This window comes from Procambarus clarkii, chromosome 46, assembly GCF_040958095.1.
Source record: "Procambarus clarkii isolate CNS0578487 chromosome 46, FALCON_Pclarkii_2.0, whole genome shotgun sequence".
Classification (NCBI taxonomy): Eukaryota; Metazoa; Arthropoda; class Malacostraca; order Decapoda; family Cambaridae; genus Procambarus; species Procambarus clarkii.
In genome coordinates this window covers 717,148-734,704 of record NC_091195.1, presented here as the reverse complement: position 1 = coordinate 734,704, position 17,557 = coordinate 717,148, and the positions used below count along the sequence as shown (strand labels likewise).

The window sequence follows — 17,557 nt, the reverse complement described above, 5'->3', positions numbered from 1 at the left end:
ACAACTAACATTACTGAATCAGCAACTACATCATTATTATTACATGATGATAAGGATAATGAAGATGATAGAAAAAGAAGAAACAGCAGAAGTAGAAGTGGCAACAGAAAAGACATCAGCATCATAAGAGGCAGCAGCAGCAGTAGAAGAATCAGCATCAGAAGAGACAGCAGCAGCATAAGAATAGGCAGCAGCAGCATAAGAAGCAGCAGCAGCAGCAGCAGCAGTAGAGGCAGCAGTAACAGTAGTAGTGATGGTGGTGGCAGTGGTAGTAGTAGTAGTAGTAGTAGTAGTAGTAGTAGTGGTGGTGGTGGTGGTGGCAGTGGTAGTAGTAGTAGTAATAGTAATAATAATGATGATGATGGTGATAGTGATAACAGTAAAGAAGATAATAATGAGCATGATACAGGCAATAAGAAAGAATTAGGGTCATTGACAAACAAAGATTTAGATAAATCTGCTACTTCTACTACTACTACTACTACTACTACTACTACCACTACTACTACTACCACCACCACTAGTGCCACCACCACCACTACCCTGACCACCATCGTTGCCACTGCTGTTGCTGTTGCTGCTCCTGCTGTTTGGAATCTGATGATGAAGAATCAGTTTTGGAAAATAAGGTGAAGAAAAATATAACAACATTTAAAAGAATTGCAAACAAAACTCAGGAAAATGGAGTTCATCATGTTCAACAACAACAACAGCAACAACAACAGCAACAACAATAACAACAGCAACAACAACAACAACAGCAACAACAACAACAACAGCAACAACAACAACAGCAACAACATAGAGAAGAAGATTTTTTGGATCAAATTCCTGATTTCATTGATGCCCTCTTTCCCTCAGAAACTAACACCACAAGAGGAGGAGAAAAAAATAACAACATTTATTTGCCATCTACTTCAAGCTCAAATTATCAACTAATATCAGAAACCACCAATTTACCAGCAGCCAATTTGAAGTGTAATTATCATCAACCTAACATACAAATTGAAGAAGAAAAAGAAACAGATCTGACTTATATAATTGATAAATATTGTAGTAAAGCAGGTGAATCAATTAATAATGATTATCAACAACTAATGGTGTCGTTTCCTGAAAATACAATATTAAGTTCAGATTTGAATGAAGATGCATATGTTAATCAACAACAACAAGATCAACAGTTTTCAAATACCTATTACAATGCACCTCCAAATTTATATCATGAACATTCATTGACATTCCTTAATCCAACAGTGTCACCATCTACCTCAGGAGCAGGAAATACATTACCCACTTTGGGTTTATCTCTAAATACAATTTCAAGTTCAGATTGGAATGAAGATGTATATGTTAATCAACCACAACAACAACAATTATTAGTATCTAAAGATCAACAGCTTTCAAATACAAATACAAGCTACAATGTACCTCAGATACATGCTGATGGAAATTTAAAGCATGTACATTCATTGCCACCAACAGTGTCACCATCTATCTCAGGAGCAGGATCCACATCTGGAAATTCATCATCCACTTTGGGTTTATTATCTCTTTCAAACCAAGATGAGAAAATAACAAGGGAAGTGAGTTTATTATCTCTTTCAAACCAAGATGAGAAAATAACAAGGAAGCGGAAAAAGGAAGAAAGGAAAAAGAAAAAGAGGGAAGAAAAGAAAAAAAAGAAGGAAGAAAAGAAGAAGAAGAAGGAAGAGAAAAAGAAAAAGGAGGAAGAACTTTCTGCAAAGCGAATAAAATATTTGGTTATACAAACTATAAAACAATCATTCCCAATATTATCTGAAGAACCTCAAACCCCATTGACTTTGCCCTCATCATCATCATCATCATCATCATCATCATCATCATTATCATCATCATCATCATCATTATCATCATCATCATCATCATCATCATCATCATCCCAAGAAAGAAAAAAAAAGAAAAATAGTTGTTAACATTTAGTTGGTTTTGATTGTTAAGGTTTTAAAATTTTCTTCATTGTCAGTAATAAATAAAAGAAAAATTTGAATTAGTTAAACCATGTACTGTATATATTTTTTAGTACAAATTAACAAATTTATAGATCTACTAAAGAATTGGAATCTGCTATGAAATATTTTTACCATATGCAGCAAAAATAGAGCTGTATAGTCCTTCGAATGTAGAAGCTGGGTGTAGTGGAGTTTCGAGAATATAATAAGTTTTTTTGTTACAAAAGAATAAAATGAAACCTTTTTTCGAGGAACATTTTACTTTCATCCTAGACTGAGAGAGTGTGCTAGCCAAAGCTCCTCCGTTTTAAAGCTATTTATTATACATTATGGATGTTTTAATGATTGAACTAGTTGAAGCTCTGAGGACAGAATTAAATTACCTACGGGACGAAGTACAGCAGTTGAAAGAGCATCAGGCGAAAAGAAATGAGGAGACCAGCTTTAAAAAAAACACTTGGAAAGTTGTTAAGGATAGAGGTCTTAAGAAAACTTTGGTAATAAATTATCTATCAGCTCACCCACAAGATGAACTTCATTCAGATTACAGTGCTTAAAGTAACAGTTACCTAATTTTTAATTAAAGCTCTTCTAACCTTTGATATATATTGATGAAAATATCCTTGAAAAAACAACTATTCTAATAAAATTTTAATCATCACAAACACTTTATGACCTCTTGTTCTTTTAAGCTTTGTATAACAGCAATTATAAAAACTTAGCCCAGACTTGTCACTGGCTGTGCTTGTTCTGCCTGACTTGTCATTGGGTGTGCTTGTTCTGCCTGACTGACTTGTCACTGGCTGTGCTTGTTCTGCCTGACTGACTTGTCACTGGCTGTGCTTGTTCTGCCTGACTTGTCATTGGGTGTGCTTGTTCTGCCTGACTGACTTGTCACTGGCTGCGCTTGTTCTGCCTGACTTACTTGTCACTGGCTGTACTTGTTCTGCCTGACTGACTTGTCACTGGCTGTGCTTGTTCTTCCTGACTTACTAGTCACTGGCTGTACTTGTTCTGCCTGACTGTGACTTGTCACTGGCTTTATTTACTTAAATCATTATTACCATTGAGATGTTGAGGGTAATTATAACTGTATATAATTAAAGTCAGAATCATCCTTTATTAACTTATTTACCTTAAATTAAACCTCACATTAGTACAAGCCAGGAATTTTTTGGGGGTGCCTAATTTAAAAAATCAAAACTATTAATAATGTCATCAATTCTCATTATATATTTCTACACAATAATAACTCCAATAATCATATGTCCATTCTCATATAAAAATGAACAGTAGACCTAATAAAAATGGGCACACTAGATGTTTGTACATGAATGTATTTTTCATTTAAAACACTTTTAATAACCATAGGAAAGTTGGAACCAAACATTATCACTAGTCGTCCTTTGAAATTTTTAAGTATACTAACGATAGTCATATAAAAATTCCCAATTGGTTCATTGATTATAAGTATATTGGCATTTGAATATTCTTTATTAATACAAGTTTCTTTAACTATATGCCTAATATACCCGTTTGGTAACCATTTAACTGCAGTTATATACTCTAATCTTTCTGTGTTTTCTGTTGGAATAATGCTCACACCTCGATTCAGCAAAAAACTCTCAACCCATCCACCACGAGCATAAATAGACACCACAGTGTCCTTTGGGTTTATAAAACTCATTATTTCATCAAGTTCCTTCTTGGTAAGTATATGCTTTCCAAAAATAAAAATGTGCTCTTGCCAATAACAATCGTTAGCATAATTACAAATATTTTGAAGATGTTCTAATCTTATTTTTGATGCACAATTTAAGACAGTAGATTTCGGCTGGAAATAAGCAATCTCACCTTGCCAAGATAATCGTTCATCTTCAGAAAAGAAAGATGAACGTGGATAACCATCTATTGGTAGTTCAGGGTGGAATTGAGGTGAAAATTTATTATTTATATGATGTCCCCAGAATGGAACATGTGCAACTGAAAGATCTTGCAACAGAATGTGATCTAAATCAACTTCAATATTTACTAACTTAGGTAGAGAGGATTTCTTTTTCTTTGGGTGTATCATTAACATTATTAAATGTAAAAATGCACCATGAAATAAATCTGTTTGGTTGCCTTCAGGAAATTCTTTGATTATTATGATATATGTACTGTAAAATAGAATAATTAAATAAAATAAAGTTAATATAACCTGATAACAGTTCATATAAAAAAAAGGAGTAACATTAATCCCATACTTAAAACCATATAATAACCATGTACTCCATAGATTAATTTCCACATAAAATAAGTAATCATTAAACATGCTACTAGAAATAAGACATTTGTGTCATCTATAGTACATATACCAATTCCTAAGCAGAAATATATAACCATATATTGAACTTGCTTCCTGCAAACTTCTCTGTTTCTTTCACATATTAGGCAAAAAAGAAGTGCAACAAAATTCACTTCTCTAAGCCCTGAATAATACCAAAAAAGACCACAAAGAACTGTCCACAGGTTAAATATGTGTGTACTATAAACATCATCTAAATACAGTTGAATTTCATATGAAAGTGGTTGCCAAATGAAATCTTCTAACAGCAACATCATGATGATAATGATGATGATGATGGAAGCCAATCAATAAGTCTATTCTTACTTAAACATCCTGTAGACAAAAGAAAAAAATATGATTTAGATTATTTCCACACCATACAACACATACATACATAAATCAGCGATGTTTCTTATATTTATAGACTTCCCCATCTTTATATATATGAAGATCAATAGTTCGAAGAATATCCCCTAAACATTCTAAATTGTTTTCAGATTTTGTTTTAGGAAGGCAGTTTAATCTTTTAAGATTTTGTTTGGGGAGAGAACAGAGAAGAATAGTCTCTAACCAATTTACACATTTAAATTTTTTCATAAGTAAATTATACAAATTATATATAACAATTCTTGTTACTTCATTGACATATTTTACAGTAGGTGATCGATTATATACATTACTTAAATTATCTTTTAGGTCATATATATCGGTATGGGACAGAAGAATGGGTTTAATACATCTTTCATTCAATATAGGTTTTCTAATTAGAGAATAAGGTATTTTTCCTTGTATAGTCCAAATAGATTCCATAAGAGCCCATCCTTGATATCGTAACGTATTTTCTAAGAGAATAATGTATAATTTGATAATATGAATTCTTTTTAGGAGTTTGTATAAATAATAACTGATTTGTCTTCGAATAAAATCAAGAATAAATTCACATCGGTAATGATCCCATTTTCCATTTATTATTAAAAACCCAATATTTTGACATATATCTATATATGTGTCAAACATAACTGATATAATATTATTAAATTCACTATCTAACATATCAAACATTGGCAAATAAATATGCTTTATATTATAATTATAAAGATTAATTGAATAATTTAATATATCAATAAAATATTTACCAACTAAAATTTTAACTTGTGAATCAGTAATAACATCTCCCATTATTTTTTTATTTAATAAAAAATCAAATGGTATGGTAAATAAATTTGTTTTTGGTATACGACTACACTCAGGAACAGTACTTACTGTGATTACAGGAACAGATGAACTGGTCTATAAACCCTCATAATTTGCCTGTTTATATACCTTCCATCCCAGGTATACAATAATTACTATCTCTATTATAATCTCATTTGTGTTATTATTATCTTTCCATAAAATATAGTGAGACTAAGACGTGGAGGTAGGGGAAGGGGGATGGGGGTGCATCCAAGAATCTCTCTATCAAGTCGATAATATGGCCAGATTCTCGACGTCCTTATTTTTGCAAGCGTCCATGAACACATCATCTTCTTCATCAGTGAAGTGTCGCTACTGCCATCCTTGACCCCGACTCAAAACTTAATTTAACCCCCCAAAAATATAAAAATTGGTGTTCTATGATAATGTATAAATACTATAAACCTCATTGAGATGGTAACTAAAATACAAAGTTAGTTGGTATAGTTTGACAACCTGTTGTAACATATCTATATTTATAATATAATAATTAATATATGGTCAGTTTAAATGTACATTTTTTTATATAAAATAGGATGAAATAAAATATTAATATACAGTTATTCCTCATCATTGATATTTGCACATTGAGCACATATTAAATCAAAACTATTAAAACGTGTAAATCTTACCGCTACCATATCACACCAATTGATTTTTTGTTTTAGAGCAAAATATTCATCCTTTAGAGATTTAGAACAATGAAGACAGTAGTGGCGTTCACTTATATTAATTTCATTAAATGTCGCCAATTGTTGTCCAAGAATTGTATTAATATCTTTTTCAAATGAATTATTCAATTCAATTTCCAATACATCAAATTTTAAATTGTTAGTGATTGTTGCAATCATATGATGTTCACAAATTACATCTTTTCCTTTAAATAATCGAACTAATGAAAATGTTGGCATAGTTTGAAATGTTATTAACATATCTGTATAAATGATATAATAATTATAACTTGGATGATATTCACCATTAAAGGTGCATTTTGTTTTTAACCAAAATATAAAATCTGGTGTTCTATGATAAGATAATGCATAGGCACTATAAATCTCACTGTAAGTTAACGGAGGTGGTAACCAACAATTGCATTCACCATCATATTCATGTCGGTCATATAAATTATATATAGAGAGAACATCATCTAGAAATCTTTGAAAACTCCCATCTATTGTAATAACACAAAATTTTTCCATATAAGAATTACAATAATGGTCATAACAGTACATATATATACTTGAAATAGATGAACAAATAACTAAAACATTGTCTTCACAACTCCTTTCTTGCACCTGACACATTTCAGTACTTACAGGAATTATAAAGTTACGTAGTCCCAAAATACAATACATAATCCAACATAAATCCTGATTCCTCTTACTTACCATTAGTAGATATACATTAATATTTAAATTATAACAGGGTTTATTTTGTTCAGATAAAATGTTTCTAAATTTGATTACTGAAATTTCTTTCACTTTTTTTCTCCAGTCTTCCTCCCTATTAATATCAGAAGAATCTGGCATAAGCACCAATACATCAAAAGAAAAAGAAAAAGAATTAAACATAGAAAATGAACAAATAGCATTTTGCGGTAACTGTTGTACAAGTGGTGATTGTGGCTGCGATTCGATAATTAAAAATTGCAAAGATGAATGCCGCTTTACTATCTTCAAAACTATACTGACTATATCCACTCCAGGAACATAATCGACACGTGTAATTTCACCTTTACTTGGAACATGATTGATTAGAAGGGCCTGTTCACAATAATATGTTTGTTCTGACGATTGAAGAATTATATTTTCTGTCAGATAGAGTGCAGAATGTACCTTATAATGATTAATATTAGATTGCTGTAAGTTTTGAAAAGAAAAAAGAAAAATAACTGTATATCCATAAAAAATATCCAGAACAGTTGATGTGGGATACATTCGAAGACAAATATTTAACAATTGTAAAATTTCATCTGTATCCCGAGAGAACATTGTCATAGCTGTCACTAAAGACCACACATTGTTTTTGTTTATCATACCTTTTAAAGGATGATTAACACTCGTCATTGTTTTTAATGTTGATGTAAACATAGGATGATCATTCAATAACTCAAATAGTTCAGAGTCTTTTTTTTCTTGACCCATTTTCGACCAGTTATTCATTTTAGTCTCGATCATCTTTAGAAGGCCTCTCATACAGTATCTTCCATCGGTTATGTTGTATTTGATGTAACATAATTGTTCCACAATATAGGATGCATTGTAAAGAGACAAATTACCATCTTCATTGCTATGTAGAAGTGGACTAGGGAAAAGAGTATATGAATCCCATATTAATCGATGATAAAGAGTGCGGAATGGCATGTATGACGAGTCAAGAATAACATGGCTCCAAATTTTACAAACTCTGGAACAAATAATTAAAAGATGACGATATGGAACAAGTGCAAATATGTTTTCTAATAACACCTGTGGTAGGGACGACATTTTTGGGATTAGAGTTTGCATCAACACCTGTTGTATTACAGTGTTCAGTAAGCAAAACAGTAAGTAATTTAAGTAGGGTAGTAGTAGTAGTAGTAGTTTTTTTTTTTTTTTAATCAGGGACTCAAATCTCTTTTTTTTCAACTATCCATCAGGGTGTTTGTGACTGCTGTCACATCTGCACACGTTCAATGTTGAATATACTATCCAATATCATTGGATACTAACCAGAAAACTAATCAATATCGACATAGTATAGAGTATATAGTATAGTGCTGGATACTGGAAAACAATCCAACATTGAATGACTCATTCAACATTGAATTACTCATTCAATATTGAATGGTATTCCAATATTTAATATAATATCCAATATCACTTAATACTGGAAAACTACTCAACAGGATAAAAACAATAACATATTTGACTTTGGTTGCATAATTACTTTATTTTTAAAAATATCTGAATTAAAAATCATATAATTAAAAAAAGAGAAAATTAAGAATGAATAATCTACTGTCAACAATTATTATGTTAATAATATTAATTATTTTCCTAACAGTTATAGTAGTCATTAATTCACGGAAAAAATCTAAAAATACTAAAAAATTATATAAAAAGGAAAACAATTACAATTCCATCAGCCATGACACAACACCAAAGTCCATTGAGCTAATAAAAGATGTAGGAGGAGGAGTGGGAGGGGAATTACACAACGTAGGAGTAGTGGGAGGGGAATTATACAACGCAGGAGAAGGAGTAGAGTTACATGATGCAGGGGAAGGAGGAGCAGAAGAATTACAAGACGATGGAGAGGGAGGAGGAGGAGGAGGAGGAAGAGGAAGAGAATTACAAGACACTGGAGAAGGAGGAGAATTACAAGATGCCGGAGAAGGAAGAGGAGGAGGAGGAGGAGGAGAATTACATGATGCCGGAGAAGGAAGAGGAGGAGGAGGAGGAGGAGGAGGAGGAGGAAGAGGAGGAGGAGGAGGAGGAGTAGGAGAATTACAAGATGTCGGAGAAGGAGGAGGAGGAGAAGAAGGCGGAGTAGAATTACAAACAAGTGAAAATGAGTCCTCTGGCGTTCCTCACGTCATCAGTCAAATGGAATCCGTCGAACAACCTCATGAATTACTTCAAGAATTATTACAATCCTCCACAGATTCGTCTAAACTTCGAAAATCCCAAATGAAATCCAAACTTATAGAATCATTATTCTCGCCATTTATCGAAGACATAAAAACTTATAAAGGTCTCTTTATTGTTCCCAAACCACCAATTTCGTATAATCCTAAAACTATTACTGAAACTGATAAGACACTAATTCAACCCTTTAATAAATTCCTTAGTTATTATGATGAAATCCACAACTTTACCAATGGTTATTCTGCATATTACATAAATAAACTATATACAAATTCTAATATTGATAGGGGATATTATACAAAAAATCCAATTATATTAATATTTCCATGGAATTTCCATAATTTCACACCTGATATTTATACAGATCGACGTGAAATAAAAGACGTCAAATTAAAGAACAATTTAGATGCATCACGTAAAAAATGTCGAAAGGAAGGAAAACGATTTTACATGAACAAATTGTTGATATCATGTACCCATGCTGCAAGTCAAGATATATTTAATTGTGGATTTTATTCGGACAGTTTCCCAATGAAAGAAAATTCACTACCCCCATTCGTGGTTATGAAACTTGAACTCGAAGACGGTCATAATGAGGTGGAATGTAAAATGTTAGCTAAGAATATTAATTCCTCAGACACATTTGCTAGCATTAAATTTAACATTTATGTGGAAGTCGAGAAAGAAGAACAAACAAAAGAATCACATGGAGGAGGAGAATTACAAAATGCAGGAGAAGGAGTAGGAAAGGTAAAAACTTCACAAACAGTAGAAGGAGGAGGAGGAGGAGGAGGAGACCCACAAACAGTTGGAGGAGGAGAAGGAGGAGGAGGAGGAGGAGACCCACAAACAGTTGGAGGAGGAGGAGGAGGAGGAGGAGGAGACCCACAAACAGTTGGAGGAGGAGGAGGAGGAGGAGGAGACCCACAAACAGTTGGAGGAGAAGGAGGAGGAGGAGGAGGAGGAGACCCACAAACAGTTGGAGGAGAAGGAGGAGGAGGAGGAGGAGACCCACAAACAGTTGGAGGAGGAGAAGGAGGAGGAGGAGGAGGAGGACGAGGAGAACCACAAACAGTTGGAGGAGGAGGAGGAGGAGGAGGAGGAGGACGAGGAGAACCACAAACAGTTGGAGGAGGAGGAGGAGACCCACAAACAGTTGGAGGAGAATGAGGAGGAGGAGGAGGAGGAGGAGACCCACAAACAGTTGGAGGAGGAGAAGGAGGAGGAGGAGGAGGAGACCCACAAACAGTTGGAGGAGGAGGAGACCCACAAACAGTTGGAGGAGGAGGAGAAGGAGGAGGAGGAGGAGGAGACCCACAAACAGTTGGAGGAGGAGGAGAAGGAGGAGGAGGAGGAGGAGACCCACAAACAGTTGGAGGAGAAGGAGGAGGAGACCCACAAACAGTTGGAGGAGAAGGAGGAAGAGGAGGAGGAGGAGGAGACCCACAAACAGTTGGAGGAGGAGAAGGAGGAGGAGGAGGAGACCCACAAACAGTTGGAGGAGAAGGAGGAGGAGGAGACCCACAAACAGTTGGAGGAGAAGGAGGAGGAGGAGGAGGAGGAGAACCACAAACAGTTGGAGGAGGAGGAGGAGGATCACATAGAACCCCCCACCGAAAAAAAGATAAAAAAAACTGGATTCAGTTTAGTGGAAGAAAACGTATTTATCTTGACCCAGACGCTGGTCTTATAGAGTCATTTTAATTTTATTTACTCTGATATATAAAAGGCCCGGAGATTTTATATACTCGGGTATATAAAACGTCAAAAAAGTATATAAAACTATCAATTGAATATAAAATTAAAGGTTCCCACCAGGCTTCTGTGCTGGCTAGGGTTCAAGTCTCCTGGTGGGAAAGTGTTCTCAATAACTTCACTCTCGTGTTTAGGAGAGTTGTGAATCAAGCATAGACATAGTGTTCTCCCATATTAACAGGGACTTGATGAAAAACGTAAAAATGATAGTCATCCTTAAGAATTATTTGACTCTAAAATTCAGGGATGGTCAACTTCTTGGGCTGCTCCCAAGAGAACTGTTGCCGTCCAAAATGTCCATAACACGACGTATCACTGTAAATTGGTCTCTTTAAGCCCAGCTCCTTGACAATATGTCCTAGTCGTAGATCAAAGTTGTGGTTAACAATCTTCAGAAGCTGTTTTGATGTGTACTGTGAGGTGCCATAGTGGAAGATGCTGATGCTTATGGGGTGCACAACACTAATGGCGTAAGATACCTGAACCAAACAGCGTCTACATAATTTGTTTTTCACCAGTGACTTGGCAACCCATCGGGCGGCATAGGCCGCTGAGCGGTCAATCTTTGTGTAATCTTTGCCAGAGAATGCTCCCCCGCCGTGAGCGCCCCACCCACCGTAAGTGTCAACGATGATTTTCCTACCAGTTAGCCCAACGTTACCTTGAGGTCCACCCATGATTAATTCTCCGCAAGGGTTGATGTGGTATTTCGTTTGAGTATCTATATATTTTTCAGGAATAATGACCTTGATGACCTTCTCTATAACCTCGTCACGCAAAGCTTCGACAGTAATTTGTTCCGAGTGCTGTACAGAAGCGACAACAGTGTTCACTCTTTTGGGAATAACAGCTCCTTGATCGAAGGCATACTGGCATGTGACTTGAGTCTTACAGTCAGGTCGCGCCCACCAGAACGTCCCATCTCTTCGCAGCTCTGCAATCTTCTGATTGAGACGGTGTGCCAGCATAATAGTTAAGGGCATGCACTCGTCGGTCTCATCAGTGGCATAACCAAACATCAGTCCCTGGTCCCCTGAACCAGTGTTGTCATCACTGCGCCCGATGTGTACACCATTAGCAATCTCCGCACACTTTTGCTCCAGGGCCAGAAGAATATTACAGGTCTTGTAGTCAAAGCCCTTTCGTGAATCATCAAAACCAATTTTCTTAACAATATCACGCACAATTTGTTGATAATTAACTTGGGCCTTGGACGTAATCTCCCCACAGATCAGGATCATACCAGTTTTGGTACACGTTTCACAAGCAACTTTGGCGTCAGGGTCCTGGCTAAGATGGGCATCAAGCACTGCGTCGCTGATCTGATCGCAAATTTTGTCGGGGTGGCCTTCGCCTACGCTCTCACTGGTGAAGAGGAACGTCTCATGATCTCCATCCATGCTCTCAGCACACTATCCTGGGGAACGAAAATGTTACTTCTAAGTACTCTTGAATTTGGGACCAGGTTTCCTTGGCTAGATTTTAACTAAATAAAAATCCGTTATGTAAAGGAATATTATTAAAAACATTGACCTAATTGTGTGAAGAGAGAAAGAGAGAGAGAGAACGCAAACCTGGTCACGTGGAGAGAGAGCAACTGAGCAACTGTAAAGCAAGTGTGCAGCTGCTCTGTCTTATAACAAAACTGTGAGTCAAAAAAGAATATGGATCATTTATTTTATTTTGAAATGATTATAAACCATTAAAAAAAACCATTATTACTCATTCTAATTGGAAGAGTGAATGTATAATTTGGTAACCTGTAATCCTTAACTCTTTATGAACATAATAATTCCATCTGGTGAAAGGGATAATAATAATATTGTGTTAATAATTATAGAAGTATTTATTAGTCATATATAAAAATGTAATAGAAGGAACAATAAGATTTGAAATTCAATTCATATATTTCCAACCAGTCTCCAAGGTAAACAGCCTCTGTCAAATGGTAGATAAGATACATTATAAATCATCTTTATTATATGTTGTTAACAAAAAGCTGCTGTACGTGTGGACATTTGTATCCAAGATGTTTTTTCTCTATTATTAATTCTCTCCCGCAACCACCACATTCTCTTTTTTGGGGGGTTTCATAATGATTGAGATGACGATGATGTTCCCTAATAATACTTCTAATTTCTAGAAGAGTCTTGGGTATGAAGTATTCAATATGGTCTCCCTCAGCGCCTTCAGCTGCCAACACATCTGCGCGTTCATTTCCATAGATTCCAACATGGGAGGGAATCCACAGGAACTTGACAACTCTTCCCTGGTTGGTTAGTACCTTCACAACTCTCTTAATTTCAGCGACTATTGAAAGATTCTCGTCCCGATCTTTATTTAGGCTTTGCAGTGCTGCTCTCGAATCGGTGCAAATCACTGCACCAGTAGTATTCTGTTCAATAATATACCTTAACGCCATAGCAATGGCAGTTAACTCTGCTTGTGTTGAAGAGGTATAGTTCTCAATGCGCGCTTTTTCCTCATTTTTTGGTGGAAAAAATACATCATCCTTCTTAATTACCGTGTATGCTGCACCCGCCCGGCCATTAATAGGATTAGATGACCCATCAGTGAAGATTTGATCTAGTTCATCTCCAGCTTCATTATAAATTTCCTTAAGATACTTGTGGCTTATTTCTTTGGGTACCATGTTGGTTTTTTTCTTTACCATATCATTGATGATAATCCTGCACGAGTCATTCAGGGGATCCACCCAGGGAGGTAATCTTTCTACAGGCATGAGCTCACGAGCTTGTTGAAGTAGGTGAAGATCTTCAAGGTAGCCGACTGCTCTGTGATGCCATTTTTTGCTTCTCTTGTTTCCCCCTGAAAGTAGCACAGAGCTCAATTTTTTTTTAGCCATGTCATTATAATGGGGATCTCTGGCAATCCTAATTGCAAGCTTAGCATTCAGTTCCACAATTCTTTCTTTAATACTGGGAAGGGATAATAACTCTTTTTGTAGATTGGACATTTCAGCAGTTTTTTTCTTTGGAACTCCAAGAATGATTGAAATGGCTTCATCCTGTATGCTTTCTAGCCTATTCATATCACTTTGTGAATAAGTACATAAAACAGGTGCTGCGTTGTCAATGACGGAGCGTACATAGTTTGTGTACATCATTTTAAGTACAGCAATAGAGGCTCCATGGCCATCATTCCAAGTCATAGCTTTCAGTTTCAGTTCCCTGAGTCGACTTTTGCATGTTCCTATGATTTGATTGAGCTCCTCTTTCTTTCCCTTGTTTGAGCCGACGGTGACGCCAAGATACCGATAGTGGTCAACCCATTCAAGTGTTACACCATTAATTTGCAGTTCTTCATTTTCTCTCCGCTTGCGATGGGAGTATGCTTTTGTCTTGTTTGTGGAGAGAGTGAAACCGAGCTCAATACATTTCCTTCCAAGGAGTTCAATGGCCTGTTTTATTTTATCAAAGGTGGGAGCTTGTATTAGGACATCATCTGCATATCCCACTAGTTGTGTTCCTTCAGGAAAATCAATATTGGCAATTGCATTCATAAGTACATTGAATAGTGTAGGGCTTAAGACTCCTCCTTGGGGGGTCCCGAGTTCCATATTCATTGTTCTTGAGATTGCTCCATTGAAGTAGACCTTAGCTTTCCTCCCTGTGAGGTAGTCTTCAATCCATTTCATGAGTCTCCCCTTGACACCCATACATGCAAGCTCGTCCAGGATCGCAATTCCCTGGGCTTTGTCGAAGGCTCCTTTTATGTCAACAAATACAGAGTACCTAGCCGTGTCATTAACCAGGTAATTAATTATACAATTGGCTGTGCTCCGTCCTTTGACATATCCATTGACTCCTTCCCCAAACCTACCTATTTTGTGTAACAGTCGTTTTAGGATGATCTTTTCCAGCATCTTGCAAGTACATGACACGAGACTGATAGGTCTGTAATTGCCAGGGTCATTCGGTTTTGGTATGGGAACAATTTTGGCGTGTTTCCATTGTGTGGGCAGAACTCCATTTAGGAATGATTTGTTAAACAATAGGAGTAGTGGATTCCCAGGCACTTCACACAGTGCATTAAGTATGTCGTAGGTAATGCCATCCTCACCAGGTGCTGTAATTTTACCTCTCTTAACAGCCGCCCTTACTTCCTGGGCTGTGATAGGTTCTCCATATTCGTCCTCACTAGACTCTGCTCTCGCTATTCTAGTTCTTCTGTCATTCTGTAGCAGGAGCTGTTCCATGACGATTTCCGTTGAGAGGGAGGATGAGGATGCTGCCTTACTCCACATGTGAATTAATTCTTCAGCTTTACTCTGTGGATCTTTGCCTCGAGGCATTTTCTTCCGAGGGGGTCTTCGTCGAGGCGTACGGCGCTGAATTCTAAGACAACTTTCAATTTGGTGATTAAGGTCATCAACAAATGTATCAATATCTTCTGGGATTTGGTATTCCCTGAACCAGTCATTCATCCTGTCTATGAAGATTGGCTTCATATCTCGTCTGAGTGATAACCACCTTCTTTTATTTGACTCATTCTTTCTCAAATTGTTCATGTCGACAAAGGTAATCAGTGTGCCCGGTAGTCACAACATAAACTTTTGCCCAAGGTATATAATATGCTACTGACATCTGTGTCAAGTGAATTGAACAGGAGTACCTCCTCTTTTATATCCCTCTATAAATCAAAAAAAATATTTTTTTTAATTTGTTTTCTTTTATTAATCCAATTATCCTTTAATTATCGAACATTGTAATTTGTTAATTATATATTGTTTTGAATGGGAAAGATGCTTACATACATACATACATACATATCTCAAAGGCATAGATTAGTTTAGTAAAGTTACTACAAAAAATTCCATATAATAGTAGTAATTAGGTTACATTTGTATACTACAGGACTTTAGGACTTTCAGTTGTGTGGGCCTAGCTAGTTTGTTTCCCCTTAGCTGGCAGAATACCACCCCCCTGCAACAGCATTTATAGGATTCATGGGGCATAGATAAGACCAAGGAGTATGCTTACCTCTACAATTACAACAAAATGGAAATTTTTGTTTCTTTGTACACTCTTTAGAGTCATGTTTATTACCACAGTACTTACACCTGGGGTCGTACTGACATTTCAAAACCAAATGCCCCCAATAATAACACTTCAGGCATAATTTTGGCTTCTCTTGGTATTTTGAAACTTTTCTATAGCCTAGTCCTTGTACAAAAATTTTTTTAGGAGCCTCACCTTTTATTAAAGCTATAACCTGACTTTGTTTTTTATAATGAACAATGTTTCTCTTTACCCAAACAACACTGTCATTGTAAAGGAGATGATCGGGATCCAAGTAAGTTGGATATTTGAAAAGTATGACCTTTGTGAAAATACCTTCTTCTGGAACAACCATCACAATATTCTGAAAGCCATCTGTAGTTAAATGTTTAACTGCCTCTTCTGTTCCAACTGTGATATATGGCTGCTGAAGACCCTGACCCTCCTTGAACACTGGTTTAAAATCTGAATACTCCATAGCTAAACGTACAGTCCACACCATCTTTTCATTGAAGTTCAGTAGGCATGTTTTAGGAAATAACAACCGCCTCCTTAGGCAGACCGCCTCAGTCATTTCATTAACACATAAGTTACTCACTCTTATCACTGTAATCGTTGAGAATCACTAATTCACACTGTATATTTAGCTAGTTGTTTGATTACTACTACTACTACTAATTTCTGTTGATTCAAAAAAAAAAAAAGTTTGCGGCACAGGGGCATTTGGTATACTCAATGTCCTAAACTTCCTCTAACAAATTAGGAATAAATATTCGTTCACAAATTAGTTGTGAAATTCGATCTCTCTTTTTCACAATAAAATATACTTTAGAATAATTGAAGAGAACCACAGAAACATTTCACTATCAATGACACCATCCCTAACATCAATGTGATTAAAAACAAAAAACAAAAAAAAAGTAAGACCAGATCTTGGAGCTATTCTTCATAACAACCTTCTGGTACTTTTACTTGAATATCTATCTTGATTACACCTTTTCCTTGTGCTGGCACAGTAACATCGTAGGCAGCACTGAAGCAAAAGGTAGATTGTTAATTAAAATATATTAAAAATATATGTGGTAATTAAAATATATTTAAATCTAAATAAGTCATAAATTAAAAAAAAAAAAGTAAATTCCAACTATACCTGTACAAGTCATATCCAGCAGCTAGTGTAGATCCAAAATGAACATAATATATGCCAAGAAAATGTGGTGGTAATAGAAAAGAAGTTCAGGTAGGAGAGATATATATCTGTGTTTACTCTCACTCCGACAGAATTAATAATCTCATTAATATTTCTACTCCTTTTATATGTTCCTTGAGGTGCCAGTTACCACCAGAAACAAGTAAAAAAGTTGTTTAAAGATTTGGTCAATGTTCCAATACACTTTTTAGTTTTCAAAAAACGTCTGAAAATGAATGTCTGGAGTTATCAAATCTAAAGCTGATATATCTTTGGTAAACTGTTCCAACAAATGTTCATCCAGGCTGGTTATGCTTTTAAATACAGTTCCACATTCAAAACAAGTAAAAAAGTTGTTTAAAGATTTGGGACTGATTTGCTGTTTGTTTCCACATATATCATATTTT

The 17,557-nt window shown here is 35.7% G+C and overlaps 1 pseudogene; it reads right to left on the bottom strand.

The window, feature by feature from the left end:
* Positions 1 to 11,185: 11,185 nt before the first annotated feature.
* Positions 11,186 to 16,463, bottom strand: LOC138350492 (S-adenosylmethionine synthase pseudogene; annotated as a pseudogene).
* Between the last annotated feature and the right edge of the window lie 1,094 nt (positions 16,464 to 17,557).